Raw genomic sequence first — 18,492 nt, forward strand, 5'->3', positions numbered from 1 at the left:
AAAATGTCGGATGCTCAAGTATAATACTTTATGCGGAGATCAGTGGAGAACGCTCAACGACCAGCAGAAATAATGGATCGTGCATTCAAGCTCGAGCTAAATGAGTCTCGATAAATAATTGCGCGCTTCTTCGAAGAAACTGAATGCATCTCTCTATAATGTCTCAATTTAAGCTTCGCCTAGTGCTCCGTTTTCGCCGAGCGCTTCGTTTTCAATTCGAACGAAATTTCTCATTTGCGTGGTACAACAGCGCGCGAGTCAGCGTCGTGAAAAGTACAAAGTATACCCGGACGTGTCGGTATAAATCATCACCACCCCCGGCTGCCTGAAAAGGAACCCTGTGTCACCCACATTCGTACGTGGGCCCGTTACTTTGCCGAGCGCAGGACAGCAACTCGCGCAAACTACAAACTTGATGGAATCGAAAAAAGATGAGTAAAAGAAACGAGAAAGAGACAGACGATGCAAATAGAGACAAAATTAATCGAGAAACTTTTCTTCAATATTACGAATTTAATGATGCAAATATCAATCATCTTGAACGATAACAAAAATCAGGAAATAGCCGCGCACAATCTGGCTCGGATCGAGATGACGCAAAGAGGTGGGTCCTTAAGATAGTCCGAAGTGAATTCACGAAGTGAGTTTGAAGGAACGAGCGGGAGGAGGACGGGAGGAGACTCGCGCGAGCGCGAACAGCGAACATCAGCCAGCCGGTTAGCGTGCCGGGGCTATAATCGTCCTCGCGTGTAATGTACGATCGGTAGGAGGACAAGACCCGGGTGGTAGGTTGGCTGGCTGGTTGGCTGCGTGAGTGAGCGCGTCGTGGAAACTGGTGTGCGCCGCCGATGTCAATGACACTGCGGCGTTGCAGCTGCTGCACACATAAGTCAAGCCCGACCGACACCGGCGCACAACACGTGCGACCCGCGCACAGGTACGTATGTACGTACGTGCGTGCGTGTGCATGAGCGAGCACACGAGAGTTTGGCTCTCTCTTTCTCTCTCTGTGTCTATCTGTCTGTTTCTCTCTCTCTCTCTCTCTCTCTCTCTCTCTTCGTGCGTGTACCTGGCGAGGGCAAGAGTCAAATATTTCCATCCCGTCCAGGCGGACCTCCAGGCTAAGGCGAGGTGTCCACTCGCGGAGGATTTTATCATCGAGTGCCGCGCACTCGGTGAGTAAAGCTCTCTCTCGGGTCTCAAGATCCATTGAGAGATACTACGGGTCCGTATTTACCGCGGGATCTTATTATCGAGAGTTGCCGGAGAGCAAGATTCATAACGAATACTCATGCGCGTGCTCTTATCATTCTAAATTCTGTATCCGTCGCGTATATATATCTAATGTATTTTTCTAATTTTATTATTCTTCATTTTCGAGCGAGACGAGAGCAAAAGTCTCAGGAGTGGACACCCGAGTTGAGTATCGCGAGGAAGACTACATGCTTTGCCCGAGAAATCTTATCGTCATTTGCAGTGATTCGCCGTTTTAAGACTCATTAATATTTCAAGAGAGGACAGAAGGCGATATGCAATCGCGAAAGTGATCTCCTTCGCGCCTTCCTCGTGGACCCCATTTCGGCGTTGCACGTGCTGGCGCCCATCCGACCAACGCACGTGCCACGACACCGCGTATGCACGCACGAGTATGTAATTACTACCTAACGCGGGTTTTTAACGGTAAATTAAAGATGATAATTTGTGGACGCAAACCTGGGGGAATCCGACGATGGTACTGATACGCTCGCGCGATACATCGGATGCCCGTGGCAATCTTTCGAGAGTTATCGCACTGAGAAGCAACAACGTGACGAGATTCCAATTTGTGCAGAAGAGATAGAGGAAGAGAGAAACAGTATTACGTGAATGTGGAACCTTACGAAATCTAATCGCTGAAAAAAAGTTTCCTGTGTGGAGAAAGCATCGTCCGTCTTCGTGTATACCAAAAGGGAGCTACGTTTCCTTCCATCACGCTAAATTGGGTTAACTAGAGCGGCATGTGTCGAAACGCGGCGAGGAGGGCGCAGGCACGGAAACGGAGAGAGCAACGTTTACAGATGCACGAAACCAGTTTCGTGAGAACGTTTTTCGCGGTGATAAAAGACGCCGTAACACACTGTGCGCGCGCGTGCACGCTCCGCGTCGCAACTGGGACTTAAACTGGATCGAATTAACGTGCACGTGGGGCAGTGAGTCAAGTGATCCCTCTTGAAACGAGAGATACCCTAATTTCACGCTTCCTAATTCCAAGCATTAGCAACTCTCAAGATGTCACGTATCCTCCTTCGCGTGAAATAACACGAAATTATTTTACATTTATTATAAAAATATCTAATCAATTTTCTTAACTGCATGCCTATCATCACTACGGATATCCCCAACTTGTAAAATGACTTTCCTCCGGAAATCCTCCTTCGGCAATGACACGTGTCTCGTACGCCCGTACAACTTTCGCTCCGCTCGCTTCTGACTCTCCCGTTCGTTTCACATCCAGACTCGATCGCGCGTAAAAGAAAAAGAACGAGACGAGAGAGGGTACACGGCAAAAGTTCGTAATGAATGGCGGGGCATTAATCTCCGGCGTTCTCGCGTTACGCGGTCCCCGCACGTGGTGCGGCACGGTTGTTCTCGCGTGTCTCCGGTCGCTCGCTTGCATGCGCTCGAGCATGAGGCGCGCTTCTTTTCGCGTGCTTGTAATTATTGTAAATCCGCGACGACCGCTTATAAATCCCCGGAACGGGTGAAAAAGAGGAGGCGGCACGATTCCGAAAGAGCGGCCGCAAAATTGTTTCCCGCGGCTGCCCTTAAGGGCCCCTGCGTACTTTATGACGACGGTAAAGGCATAAGTCCGGTAGAAGGATCGCGCTCCATCGTGTAGCCATATCGAAAACAACGCCGAAAGTTACGCCGACGAAATTATGAAGGGATGCGCACGTACGCACGCACACACGCGCGCGGATCAAATCCCGTCCTGCTCGAAGATACCTTCCCATCCTCTTAAACGGAAGTCGTTCCACCCTACGCGCGCGCGAGTGCATAAGTGAAACTTTCCTTCCACAGCCTTATGTGAAAATTCCAATGCAGATGCTCTCTTGTCTAGCTCACTGACGGAACCCATTTTTCCCAGAGCGCGTGTCACCGTGTATAATCATCTCTCGCCGGCTCGGCCGAACACAGCTGCGCGTTTACACTCGGTTTCTGCATTTACATATTACGCGTTACGTTTCGCTCCTCCTTTGTGCCGCGTGCACGCGATGCACGACTGGCCTCTCCTATCCACGCGGCAGTGCGAACAATCTCCCGCGCGTTCTTCGGTTTTAGACTTCAAAGCGATATTACGCGAGGCAGCCAAGGGAAGCGAGGGGCTCGCAACGCGACAACTGTCGAGTAATTTACTCAAGATGAGTCGCAACGCCGCCACGGTTCATGAAGATACGGTCGACAGACAGGGCCGTGCCTACGTGCACGCACGCGATCTGGAGCAAAGGAATTTACGGAGAGATACGTACATAAAAACGTTTAACGAGCAGCACGAGTGAACAGAATACACGTAATATTATATAACAGTTTAGGAAAGTTTAGAAAAGAATTGATTTTTACACACGATTGCTTCTCTATCAATCCCTCCGACGTATCAGACATGATCGATATTTGATCGACTCGTGAACTCTGCACGGTGAAGTTACTTCGTTCGCTTTATGACACGACTGACCCTGAAGAGAAGTTTCCGGATGTCGACTAATACTTTTGTCTGCGCGCCGCAACGCGATCAGCTAGATCTCTCTTTCTCTCTTTATCGCGAGAGTGCGAATTTGTAGCGTAATTTCTTCTCGTTCGCACGCGTCAAGCTTGACACACGACGACGTGTCGAGTAATGTCGCCTCGTCAAACGCGTTCGCGCGCGAGTAATTTTTATCAAGACGCCTGATTCCCGGCGATCCTTATAATAGCTCATCAGCGGCGAGGCGACACGTGCTCAATTACCTTCATAAGCATCACGTCCTACGCAATTTATTCCTCTCTCGCGCGTACCGGCACCACCCGGAGACAGCCGCGGAGAAAGATCGTGCGAGTATAATGCGCGCGTACCGCAAAAGTGCGTGTCTCAACCCTTTCGCAATGCTAAACGGACGTACCGGATTTTGCATTGCGACGTGGCCAGACAATGAGATTTGATTCCGCAACTAATTCCAGTGGGACTTTATATCGCGACACTTAATATCGAAAATGCAGAAAAGTATTTTTGCTAAGAAGATATTATAAATTGCTTCGAAATGTGTCACAGTCGTATTACAGTTGAGAGAAAATTGCGCTACTTTTCTCGGTTTTAATATTAAATAGATTACGATAATCTGCTTAAAAAGAATTTAGACAGCATTTTTTTGCATTAGTATTATAATTTCTTTCTTCTAATTTCGCGTTCGTCAGAGATTTCAAGCGATTTAACACGGCGCGAGGAAAGGGTTCAAACGACCTCGAATTCGCGCGAGACAAGAGAGACCAATTTCGCTAGACGCGTCTGAGCGTCTCTGAATAGAAAGAGCTTCATAATTGAGGAGACGTTTTATGTGCTCTCGCGTTTCATAACTTCTTACGCCATCTCAAGTGAGACGTTGGCTGATATTCGCCATAAAGAGATGCGAAATTTCGCAGATGCGAATGTCAAAGGAACGGAATTTCACTGGCAAACTGAAAATCGTAGAAACCTAATCGTCGCTCGCGAATGATCGATTTCACAGTGGCGCATGCAAGAAAGACATGGGAAGCTCCAATGAATCAGAACATCGTTATTTTCGACCAACCCGGATAGACATTTAGATGTGCCCGATGCACTTTGCATCCTTTTTAAAGCCGAAAAGCCGTCGTGCTCGAAAAAAGTCTCGAGCGCGTAAACAAACTGCGAGCCGAGTCGCTGACGGAAATAACGAGCGCGGTAAAAAGGCGTGTTCTCACGTGCTCGCGGATTCAGCATCGCCGTGCTAAGAGTTAACGGTAACTCACCACGGCGAAGCGCCGCGATGACTCACGCCAGACAATGTTACCAGAAATGCAGTATTCTCTGCAACGCGAATACTTTGCAGCTTAATATTTAGCAAACGAAAACGTAGAAAGTTTCTCATACTTTTTACATGATTTTTTCATGATTAATTTCTGCTTTAAATTAAAAATAATTTTTGACCGAAAGTGATTAATCATGAGATAAAGAATAATACAATAAACTTATTATTATTATCCTTGCTAAAATAATTATCCTTGGTATTAAATTACTTGCGTAACATTCATAAATCTACAGTTGGAAAATGCAAAAACTTGCCGGTAATCTTCCCAAATTCGGCCGAGCATGAAACATCGTCGCGATAGGATCTATCTCTCACAACACGACACCGCGGCGGTATTCCCGAGGATGTCGTCCGCCGTATCGAAACGCGGTAACGAGCAATCGGTGACGTCCGCCGCGCGCGGAATATCGGATCCGAGGGATCTCCGTTTGGCGAACGCGGGATCCGAGAACGCGAACGCGAGGTTGAACCTGACGGAATTGAGTTCAACACTTAAGTTGTTCGGCCTCACGCCGAGGCAGACGGAGCCCCGACACTTATCCGGCCTCGCAGCACCGCCTCCGCCTTTTCAACCGGCCGGTGTTTAGAGACATCGCTGGCCGTTAGGATCGGATCCGGTCGTGGGAAGTGAGCGATAGCCGTCGTGAGGGGATCGAACCGATCTCTCGAGATCGCGCTCGCGATTCCCTTAATCAGCGGACGAGCGACCGGGACGACCTTACTCGATCAGTTCTTTCTTCTTTCTTCATTGCTGCGCGTCGCTCGTTCGCGCGATTACGATTCTTTTCCTCGTGGCATTTCGCGCCCCATTTCAGCGAGATCTATCCTCCCCTCGTTTGCATAACGCCGCATTCCGCGATAATGCGTGCCACGGCGATTGCTATAATTAGCGAAGGCTGTACGAAATCCTCGAGAAAACCAGAACGACCAACAGAACCGCGCAACAATGTGTGATACGTAATAGCGATCGCGATCACGGCTGTTTGTGCATATCGCGCTTAATCGCGCGTGTGAATTGCAATTTGGAAGGTCGCGGAGATACCTCTTTTGCTTTTTTTAAAGGTTCCGTGTGATTAAGGGATGATTGCACCGCCGCGGCCGAGTATGTCGCGCAACGTGTAATTTCCGATATCTGCGCGTTTTCACATTGCTACGAATTAATGACAGACCAATAACACGGTATGATATAACGGCTCGAAAACTTGGCAAGTAATGGCTGTTTGCAAAAGCGACCGCCGTGACTTGCAATATCGTCTCATCGCGGACGTATCTAGGTCCTTTTTATCTATCCTGAGCCATCTGCTTGTCAATCATCATAACCGATCCTCTCAATTTTACACTGTTAATAAAGAGACAAGTAGATCACTGGTACCGTAATAATTCCGTTATACTTAAATTTCTTAAATACTCATAAAATCCCCGTCTCGCACCATAATTTCTCGACGAAAGAGAGATTGTCTCTCACAAATTCAATTTGAATTTACTACCGCGTTTAAGAGCACCGCGCCAAGAGAGATCTTTGCAGAAAAGAAACGAGAGTGCGCCGTAGCGATCTTGTTATTAACTTTATTGCTCTTACGTGGCGCTATCAAAATTTTTACTCGACACTGTCCTCGAGGTCGTAACTTTCTCAAAGCGAACCTTGGCTCAGATTGCTGGTCGGCCGGCCAGCTATCTACGCGAACAATCCCGTAAAGCGATACCCGTGATAAATAGAAGCCTTAAAGATACGCTGGTATCGAGTACGGGGGTCGATCGGAGGAAGTCACTCTCTCATCAGTCGTGAGAAATTACCGTGCACACATGCACGCACGCACGCACGCGCGCGTGGCGTCACGCTCTTTCATCTGATTGCGAAAAACGTATTGTCATTGTCAACAGGCACGGATTTATGTTTGATCTGTAATACTCCACGTGACTCTCGAAGCCATTTGGAAAGCAAACAACGCGTGACTTTCGTCGCACGAAATTTTCGATCCCTTTTCTTCCGCGTGCAATAAACCCCATGTGTTTGTCCACCGTGACGAAACCACCTTTGAACAATCCGGCACGGATTGTCAAGTATCTATACTTTTGTACCCTTCGCGTGCGTTATCCACATTGTCGTTAACGAGCCGTTAGAACATCATAATGCTAGCGTACGATCGTAGTAATAGGCGGCTAAGATCAACCGGCGCGCGTTGCGTTGTGTTAACCGACGCGGTGTGAACGCCGCCGTAAGTAACTCACGCGTTACGCAAACGACTTGCACTTTCGTACTCCTCTTTTTTTCTTCCCACACCATACGAGCACCCACGGGCGAGCCGCACACTTCCCACTTATACGAGCACTGCTGAGCACTGCGCTCGCCGTGCCGTATTTTTTTCGCAGACGCATCGGCGTTTTACTCTCTGCAAATTGCGCCGGTACATTTTAAAGAGCGCGAAAAGTGAAAAATGTTCACTTACGTTGCACACCGTGTAATTACGCGATATGCGATGTATAATTACAATTACGCGATATATATGTAATTCGTCATACGTGTAACGCGCGTATCGGGCCATATATACACTTTTTGGTGTATTTGTATACGGAGCTAATGAGGATGTTTCATTTTTCCGCGGTGCCTCGTAGTGGATATTGCCTCGGAAAGTCTCGTTTCGCGCGATTACGGAGGAAAATTTATTTTCACTCGGACGGACGGAGCGCACGCATCTCGTGATTGAAACCGAGCGGGAAATAAATCGGGATTACACGCGAGGATAGTATCACGATAGTCGACGAACGAAAGCCGCGCTCGTCAGCTCCAATTTAACCATCATTATTCGTTTGACGCGCTATCCGCCGCGAGCGTAGTTTAGTTTATTATTGGAGTGCGAAAATATCGCGCATAATTTCCGGCTGAAAAATATTTTCATTGGACGGCTCTTTACGTCGCCTGCTGCTGTGCGCACCTCATCGCGAGCGGTCTACATTAATTACGCGAAAGCGTTTTAATTAAAATGAATTCTCAAAACACGGGACTCATAATTCCGAGTAGAGTGCTCACATTCTTTTCGTCAATTAATATGTTATGTGAAACATTCGAATATTCCATTTAAATTAATCAGACATTAACTGCGGCATGAATAATAGCGATAAATCGCGCGGTTCCAGAGTTACGTCGCGACTATGCGTCGTGTTACAAGTTTTACAGAAACCGATTAATTGGTGTGATTATAATTTATATTTTACGTTAATTAAGGTGATAAAATTACATAATCAGTGGTTTTTTATGATAATTCGGCAATAATATGCAAGACGGTCTGCCAGTGTGATCTGTGAATCATGAAATTCATGGGACCAGCGGTTTCTGCGACGTTCCCCGTAACTAATCTTAGAAACTGCTCGCTGTTTCGATGACTGTTCGTCATCGGGGCGACCCTCGTGCAGTTCTCTCGCGTCCGAAATGCTCGCTGCATTCGTATCCAACTTAGCGGAGACCAAACGTTCGAAAGGAATGAGGATAGGCGGAGGAACGGTTAGGCCAGGCCAGATATATTTAACCTCCTCGCTGCGTACTCGGCGCGCAAGGAGCAACACTTGCCGCCTCTTGCGATTTAAATAAATGCACGCTCCGAATACCGCTCATTGTTTCGCGGCGCATGCCGCAGTTTACGCAGTCGAATGGTTTTCTCACAACGACGAAGATGGACACAAGATCACTATCACGAGGACTCAGCCTAGATCCAGCTTCGATCCACCCAGCTTTCCTATTTTTTATTATAAAAAGGAAAGCCAGATATTGATTAATCTTGATTTGCATTAACTCAGGTGAGTTTTCATTTCAATCGTACATATATCATGAATAAAACTGCACTTCCCATGAAACAAGTACGTGAGGCGAACGTGGGATACTCTAAAGAATTTATTTCGGTGACGGCAATATTTCTGATATTTTGAGTGTTATCGATGTCGCGCAAACTATATGGACGTCAAATATAGACCAATTGTGCCAGCGGCAAGGCCACATTTTTTATATTTGCACCCACGGCTTGTACTTCTGAATAGCTCTTTCGGCATTTTTGTAGGAGCATTGCAACCGGGTTTGTGTGTCGACTTGCGATACATACTATACAAACACTCGCGAGCGAGGTCTCTCTTTGTCAACCTACACGAACTGGTCCAATTTGGTACATAGCCGAAATCTCTATGCAGCTTATCTCGTCATTGACATCGATGTTGAAATGTGGGCATCATGAGTCACGAGTCGCAATAGCTCTCTCTCTCTCTCTCCCTTTCTCGTACTATTCTGATTCAGCAATGGAAACATGGTTCTGTCGCAATCCTGCGCACACAGAGTAGGATGCACTTCCGTCGCTTGAAACACTTGGACTTTCGAAATGAGTGTTAATACGGAGGCACTTGTTGCGCAGGTACGCATCTGCGTCCCTAAAATTCTTTGTGCAATTCTCCCGATAAATATAGAATTGCGGACGCATGCGGCGACTCAGCAAACGACTGGGAGTCGCGGGCTCTTTGCGAGCGACTCCGAATGATGGAATTATGATTCAAGGCAACCGCCAGCAACCTTACCACTTGGCGGCAGTCGACGACTATCGGAAATACGGAAATCGCGAGCGTGCGCTCGCGCGAAACCGTCAGGCGGCCAGAGGGTATCGCACCCCGGGGATAAAAATAACCACTGGGGACCCGTCGCGGGAGGACCCTCTTGCCATGAGCAACTGGGCGCATAAGTGGAGTGGTTGACCGGTATGATTGCTTGGAAATGCATACGCAGGCACGTAACGCTCGCTTGCTCGTTGAGCGTTTTATCAAGGCGAAACAGAAGCGAAGACGAAAGACGAACGTGCCAGGGAGAGATCGCTGCTGGAGAAGGCGCTTCCTGCGAAGGGAAGATGAGAGGAAAGAGGGTACACGAGGAGAGTCGATATGCTCTCGTAACGTAATTGCGTAAGTATCGCCGGCCGGAGGCGCGAATGCGCTCACGACTATTTCGGACCCGTTCGGCGGATTCGACGCCCCGACATCGCGCTCCTCTTCGAGAGAGGAAAAGAGACGGACGCGACTTGCGAGCGCGCGTGAACGAGCAAGCGGCGCGAGCGGAGTTCGCTCGTCGTGTCCCGAGACTTTCACTCTGATCTGTTACGCCTCGACAATACGCGCGCCGGTTTCCTCCCACCGCGTCGCCTTGTTCCGCAACGATCCTGCTCCCATTACCTGCCGCGTCCTGCGAGGATACGAGCTAACGAGCTACGCGGAGATGCGCCGCGACCGAAGGAAGCGGACTCGCGCGCGCGATCGACGGATTGATCACGGAGAAAATACGATAACAGCGGGTGCGGGGTATGGATCGAGATCCTCCACCGGTCAATATCGCCTTGATGATTACACGTTAGCCAGCTGGTTTCGCGACAAGCAGAAGCAGCGACCCTCTTGAAAATTACTAGCGAACAAAGTGGAAACGTGCTGCAATTACGACGCGCCGTCGCGATTTATTATTTCCACGTTGATCAGCATAAAATAATGATGTCGTAAATTAACGACGTCATTAAGGTGAGAGGCCTTGATAATTGATTACACGCTTAAGATTTTACTTGCTCTTGTTGCAAACATCCTGAGCCACGCTGGACGCGCGTAATATACGGCGCTCGCGCGGCTAAAGGGTTAATGCTATGCAGCGGAGCTCGAAATCGCGCGTTAGCGGCTAGATATCCGCCCGATTGTGCACCGCACATCTCGTTTAGCATTTCCCTCCTCCCCGCCTCGTAACACGTCGTCGATCCATTAGGCATATTAATTATCTAGCGGGCGACCGATCGCGACCGGTATTTTATTGTGGATACACGCCTTCGTACTCGAGCCGTAATTGGTTTTTTGCCGCGCGGCTCCTCTGCTCATCTGGTCCCTCCGCGCGCTTTCCTCGGCTCTTTTCGCTTTCGGATTATAAGCAACGACCTCCGGCGCCCTCCCGATCGGATCCGAGCAGGGAGGACGGTAGGGCCCAGGTACAAGATTCACGACTCCTTTGAGGGGGCCAAGAGGGGGACCGTGCGCACCGAAGTCAGGGAGCGGAGAAATTTATCGCCGCGAGCGAGCCAGACACCGGGGCTAAAAATATGGGCAATTAAAAGCTCGCTCTCTCGCTCGCTCGCTTGCTCGCGCGCGTGTTCACTCGCGCGAGCGAAACCTCAAGAGCCGGAGTGTATCTCGGCGCCGTGACAAATCCGGAAAGAAATGCGTCCACCTTGGCCCACCCTCCCCTTTCTCTCTTTCTCCCATACGTATGAAATATCCCGATGTGCCGATGAGTTGACGTCTTAAAAGGCTTATCCGACTATCCGGAGGCCAAAGTACTCTCGAGAGGAGGGCCCTTAAACACCCGGAAGACGATCGCGTCGATGTAAGCCGATGTTACGAGCGGACTAGCTCTACTGTGCGCGAGATAATGGAAACACGAACCGCACCGCGGTATCGCCGGTGTCGTCTGATATGAATTGCTACACCCATCGGCTGTCACCGTTAAACGCTTTCACAGTGATGTACGTGATATTGAAGAAAGCGGCGCCCGTAAACAGCTCGAAATTTGCCCCCCACGCCAGCACTACTAATCGATTCTGCTCTGGCGCGAGAATTTTCCAATGGGAGTCTCTAATAGGAAGTTACTCGCGCGATGGTTGGATAAATAATTCTAATGACGTAAATGTGCTATACAGCCGGCAGTAACTAATGAGACGAGAGCGTCGGAGAGCATGTAGCTCTACATAAATAATAATAAATACCTTGCAGCGCGAAAGTTATTCGTAGGTACGTTGAAGCCGTAATAAATTGCGGATTCCCGCCTATTCGGTACAAAACGTGCGAGCGCAGCGTGACGCTCTTTTGCGAAGCGGAGTTAATGCGACCGTGGCACCGGCATGTTTTCAGAAGCAATAGCGGCGACTTCACCGGCGACGGATGATTTACGAGGGAAGCAGGGACTTAAAGTCAGAGCCCGAATTTGTGCACGTGGCGACAAAGGAGAGAAGAGACAAAAAAAGGAGAGAGGATCTTCCTGAAATTACTTCCTCGCTGTGCAATCACGTGCGAACGCGCTGCATCATTCAGGAAACGGCAATAGTACCTGCGATCCGCTATGTGCTTGGATTTAAGGGTCAATCTATCAATTTGTACAAATATTGATACCATTTCGAATCGGCGAGTACAAATCTTAAGCTGGCGAGCAAATGATATCGCGTATCAGCTGGCGATATGTAACGTAAAGAGCCATTTCCTCGTTGCACGTGTCAAATACGGCTGTCCGGTTCTCGTTCCGGTTCTCGTTGACATTGGACACGGTATTCGTATTAGAAAGTCTCACGGCAAAATGGTTAAATTTGCTACTAAAACACGGACTTGAAGGCGGATGGAGAGATACGGGTCGAAAGGGGCGAAAATGTGCCGTAAAGTTCGGCGTGGAATGGGGCCATCGCGGACAACTGCCCTTTACCGTATCTCGACTGTGGCCGATGCGTAATCGCGAGCGTGCGTAAATGAAAGTTGCTCTGACAAAGAAAGACACGATCGATATGATCGTGTGTGTGTGTGTGTGTGTGCGTGTGTGCGTGCCCGCCCGGCGACCTTAAAGGACACCTTTCCTTTATCGTCTCGCGTGTTCGTGCACACATGCACTGCGCTCTACGTCAAATCGAGCCCGCTATTATTCCGTGACATGGCGATACCCGGACATTGCTGACATATAATTATTAGCTAGATTAAAAGGCGATTTAATTATAGCTTACTTATGATGTAACAATTGGAATTATAAAAATTAGAATATGCAAATGCAAAATACATCCCACATATGAATTACAAAAAATAAAATTTGTGTAAAATATAATATATATCTTTAAATATCTGCGTTCTACATAACGTTATTATAAATCTCTATTTTATATATCATATAACAGGGAATTTCGTTTAGCAGCTCGCGAGGATTAACAAAATGCGAAGCTGGATTTTCATCGCAGAAACTTTGCGGGGGTTGAGTACGCGTCCGGCACAGCGGGTTAGTCGGAAAGATCGATTGTCGTACTGCGACACTAGTGTTGGAACTGGCATAACACTTTGCGCTCTCAAGCGGCCCTGAAATCGAACTTGAAGTCACTAAAGTTCTTCCAGATGCTTTTCACACAATAACAATCCTCAGTAATTCTATTCATGCATTGCTACGGATTAAGAAATCGGTTTCTATGGAAATATTAAAATTATCAAATTTATCGCGCTCACTAGCTTAACTATTAGATTATAAAATGCAGTAATCGATAACTGACATTGTTAGCGCTCGAGATTGTGGAAACGCAACCTCACATTTGATCGCGGACTGAAAAACACGAATTGTGGCTTTCCCCACGATACGTATTGTCGCAATATTTTCGTAATTATAGCAGTCAAGCGAAATCGCGATTATTGACTTACAATCATTAAGATTGCCTAAATAGCACAAAGTCTTACGAGTGATGCATGTCATTTTCGCATTTCTATTTATTAATTAATTAATAGTAATTAAACAGTGAAAAGATCTATCAAATAATATATTATAGAGTTAATATAATATAGATGTACGTATGAAGAATTGCACTTTCTCAAATAATTCGGGAGAGAATACTTGAAAATATCGTTAGAGTCAACGTACGCCAGGCGAGCCCTATTTCCTGAAGGTGCATCAAGAAGTCGATGAAGATCCTATACGCATATGAAGACGCACTTCGCGCAGCCTGTAATTTACTGTGTGGTTTTCTTTTTCTTCATTGTATTATACTTCATCCGGAGGAAGTAACGAGATACGGGGGAGGAAGCACGACAAAAGTATGATGCGTGCGTACTGGCGCGTATGACACATGGCTACAGTGTGTATTACAGCACGAATTCCTACAAAAATGCTAATTTCATTCTTATGATCCCACTTGTGATTATACCAATGTGCGAGACACGCACAATTTTCTGCTGCCGAGAGTACGAGAACCGCCGAGAAAATGAGAGTTATTATTCAACATGTGTTCCACGTTGACCACGCAGCTTCTACGTTTACACGACACACCCGATACCGCATCTGGCCGTACCATCGAAAACTCTCGGGTAAACCGCGACCGAAGAAAAACTGGTCATCACAGGACGAAGCGGAAAGCTCGTTGAAAATGTCGCGTTACATCATCATGCGCGACTGCTCGTTCGTCGATCACCGATGGACTTTCTCGCGCGAGTCGATACGCGGAAACGCACTTATCTGAGCGCGCCGATCATCGACGACGATGAAAATAATAACGTTAATTAAATGCGTGATAATTATACTTCCTCGCGATAATGTTCGCTCTATGCTTACAGATCGAAATATTATATTTTTACGGATATACGACCTGTATTTCAATAAAGAGTCCAGTTCAGTTATATTTATAGCCATTTGATGACTTACCGAGCCAGAAAAGAATTAATTTGCAAAAATTATATGATAGAGCACACGTTGCAAGAAAAAGAATTGGCAGCGAGGAGTCCCACGACTCCCGTACAAGCGCGGTTTGTCGGAATTAAAAATCCTGCTTTATCCTGTAGTAGTAGAGAGCATCTTTTTCTTTGTTGCGTCACTTTTGCTCGCGTTTTGCGCGCACGTGTGAAAACCCGACAAGCGCAGCCGTCCTCTTTCTTTCTTCACGGTACATTCATTAACGAGAACTCTGCTTTATATACTAAGTACAGTGGCAAAATGTCTTAAAACTACCGGACGTCCATATCTCGTCATACATTTTCTACATTTGACTATTTTATTCCAAAACTTAATATCGAGGTCTTGCCAACTCTCGAGTAATTAGCAGAACAACATGTGTCATTTCTTTTCATAAATCTTAATAAAGGATTTAAATTAATTAAGTTTTACAAGACTTGACTGTAAAAAGAATATTAAAAATTCTGAAATGCAGTGCCTCATGAAATTCAAAGAAGATATAATAAAAAGGAACATCCGGTAATTTTAAAGCAACCATGTTTGCGCTCACAGCAGCAAACTTTTGACGGATTTCTGCAGCGAGAAAAAGGGTGAACGCGTATTTGCGCTCGGAGTAAAATTGACGGATTTCTGCCAAGAGAGGGAAAAAAGGGCAAATTGAGCTTGGAGATTAAATGAGGTCCATGATGGCCCAAAGCCGATCGTGCTAAGACAGGTCTAACGTCGTATATGCTGTCCCTTGACTGACAAGCGACAACAAGAATCACTTCAAAAAGTTGGAAAATACAAACGACATCTAGGACGCAGGGTTATCTATAACCTCTCCAACTTGACTTTTCTATCTAGCTTCTCCATTCATATCAAATGACTCTAAAATTATCTTAAAGTTTGATTTCGAACGTTGCTATTGCCGCGAGTGTCTCTTGGCACTTTCGTGAATGTGCTCAGGTGCATAACCTATTCGATCTGTCAAATTGCTGTTCCATCGGATTCGTTTTGAGTTATCGTTCGATCACATCAAATCGACGGCAGTTTCTTATTTGTAAATACACATCGCGATTGCGACACGTTACAAAAGTACGCCCATAGTAAACAATAATAGGAACTAGAGCTTTTCAGATGGGTATTGTGCGGTTAGGGAAACATGATCTATCCGCTTTGCCGCCGTTCAAGAGAACGCTTGAATTACAACGGTCGCGCCGGGTATTAAAAATCGTGTTGCGATCCGACAGATCGTAGATAACGCCGTGCTGAAGCACGCTCAGCGCAAATTCGAATGTGCTCCAACACACGATCTTCCGCGCAGTTAAAAAATCCTGTCGAGCACCATATTGGAAATCTCGCGAGTCATTGCTATCAATTGTTGAAATGGCTTCGATAATCGCAGGCGCGATCCGAAAAATTGGAACTCAAGTGACAAGTGCACACAATGAGACAGTAAGAGGAGGGAGGGGGAAAGCTACGTCATCTTTCGAAGCGACATTTTCGAGGAGGCCCTTCATCAGCCCTCGGAAATCTCCGAAAATCAATGTGCAATCCCCATCACCACGAGCAAATTACGAGCGATCCCTTGTTCACTTGTCCCCTCACTCCCCTCAATCGTCTCGCCCCCCATAAAAATCGCCAGCCGGCGGCGAACAGTGCCGGTCGATGCGGCCCCCATACATTACATGCACTCACTCACCATGCAGAAGGAATTCGCAGCGGCGTGGAGGACGATCTACGGCCGGGTCCTAGGAACCGTCAGGAAAATCCACAGTGATATCCTCTCGCCGGTGATTCCCAGTGGCTACTCGTCTCCGTCCGCCTCCCTCGGATGGAACACCTCCGGACGAACAGAGGAAACGTGCGGATCTCACTTGACGAACGCGCCGGTCCAGTCGCGGCGTCGCTCGGTCACGACGCTAGTCGTAGCGGTGAACGGCGGACACGACGCGGGTGTCGACGAACGTACGTACGAACGATTGAACAAACGAACGAACGCACGAACAAACGACGAACGGACGGACGGACGGACGCGGACGAGCGCGAGTAGACACTCACGTACGAACCGTACGGCGCGCGGGTTCAGCGGCCAACTGAGAGGATGCAGTTCATCGCTGGTCCGCCATGGCCCGCTCACGGACCCCCGTAGTCCCTTGTGGTTCCGTGTGGCCTCCCCACTCCTCGGCAGTCGCGTCGCCGCTCAACGGGAGAGACAAAGCGGCTGCGCGCGCAGCCGTGCATTTTTTGATCCGGCCGCCGGCACGGCCGCCACCCCACTTCTCGCTGCCCTTAGGTTCGAGTTCGACTCCGCGGCGGTGCGTGCGCGTGTACGTGGTGTGTGTGTATGTGTGCGAGAGGCGAGCGTCGTATATCGAGATAGCCGCGGGAGTCCTCGGTTGCGCTTCGCGCCTCTACTTTTGACGTGGAGGTCTTTCTGCAGTTCTTCCTGCATCCCCTGCGACAAAGACATACCGTTGCAGATTTGGCTGGATGCGTTAAGAACGGTTAAAGACGAGAGGCAACAATGATCAAAGAAACGAAACAATGGAACGCGATTGCGGGGGTGAACTGGGATTTCCAGGTGCATAGAGAGTCGATTGAATGGGAATTCGGATCACGTGATACCTAGCCACCTGCGCTCATTGGTCAGCGCGCAGCGACACAATTAGATTCGAAAATTTAAATTTGACTGGAAAGTTTGAAGGTTCGAACTGAAGTTAGCGCCTCGTAAATCGAAACTTCGTAAATTAAGTTGCAGGTTAAGTCTCGAACGCCGGACAATAGGTTTTCTCGTGTTGCATTGTGAACTTTTCGTTGTTGGCTCATTCTACTAACTTTTATTTTCTTCTCTTTTTTCTCTCTAATGTACAAATGTACACGCAGTGTAAAAAGTTAACACGTAATGTAAAAAAAATTCATGCAACACGAACAAATCACTGTTAAACTACGTTGTTCTTTGTTCGATTAAGATAAAAATGAATCCGATTACAATCCGAATTAATCGTATCATTAAATAAATAATCTGATATGGAAATATGTAACTTAAAAATCTAAATGTTATACAGTCACAGTTTCATTTTTTCAACAATATTTCCGCCATCGCTAATTGTTTTATTCGACTGCACAGATTTGCAAGCACTTCTCAACTGTGCCGATACTGCTTCGGGCATGAATAAGAAAATATGAAATGTATCAGCCACCTGTATTCGTTATTAAATGTATTCGATACATCTCGAGCGGTCTGTATTAAATTACATTTAATGACTCTCGAGGCGCGATATATGTGTCTCAATGGCTCGTGATGAAACAAACCTCTCCTCGTTACCTGCTTTCATCCCCGATAGAGAACCACTTAAACGCGAACGTATATAGCAGCTCATGTATCCGTAATGCCCGAAACGCTGCATTTCTCCATTAATAAGAGAAAGTTTCTCGCTAACGAGAAAACGCATCGGTCGAGATGGATTCCTGATGGTCACCGCATCGTTCGCACGCGATGCCGATCCGCCATTACGACGAAATACTAGAATCAGAAGAATTTTTCTCTCGAGTGAGAGTGCATTATTTCGGAGAACAAAATGGCGCGATACAAAGCAAATATCGAACTCCCTGCGAACACTTACGGTAAAATCAACGTGGCAGCGCACATACACTCGACCGGAGAAATGCAGCAGGGGAAAAAAATGTAATATTGAAAAAATAGCATGAAATATCTCCTTTCCCGCGGCGCGCGTTTTAATTAGTCGTTACTTAAGTCCCCTCCGATGCAATTATCCCTAACCCTTTCGCGGTAATTACCGTACCCCATTTAACTATGATAGCCGTGTAGCCGGATGTCATAGTTGGTCGCAGGGGCGATCGTAGGGGCGTCGTGGGGCCCGTTTTAAACGGGAGCCGCGCAACTGCGCATTGTCGTACGCGAAGCGTATCGGACTTTGCGCGAATTTGCATATTTATGTATATTATTAGAAATACGAGACGCTCGACGCG

The 18,492-nt window shown here is 47.4% G+C and overlaps 1 protein-coding gene across 1 annotated transcript in view; it reads right to left on the bottom strand.

Annotated features, from left to right (window-relative positions):
* Nucleotides 1-16,320, bottom strand: part of LOC105278495 (myosin light chain kinase, smooth muscle) — a 143,891-nt gene extending 127,571 nt beyond the window's left edge. Inside the window, exon 1 of the mRNA XM_011337629.3 lies at nucleotides 16,202-16,320. The gene's annotated coding sequence lies outside the window, so the exon portion shown is untranslated. The remainder of the gene's footprint in view (nucleotides 1-16,201) is intronic.
* Nucleotides 16,321-18,492: the final 2,172 nt, after the last annotated feature.

Source organism: Ooceraea biroi, chromosome 1, assembly GCF_003672135.1.
Source record: "Ooceraea biroi isolate clonal line C1 chromosome 1, Obir_v5.4, whole genome shotgun sequence".
NCBI classification, from domain to species: domain Eukaryota; kingdom Metazoa; phylum Arthropoda; class Insecta; order Hymenoptera; family Formicidae; genus Ooceraea; species Ooceraea biroi.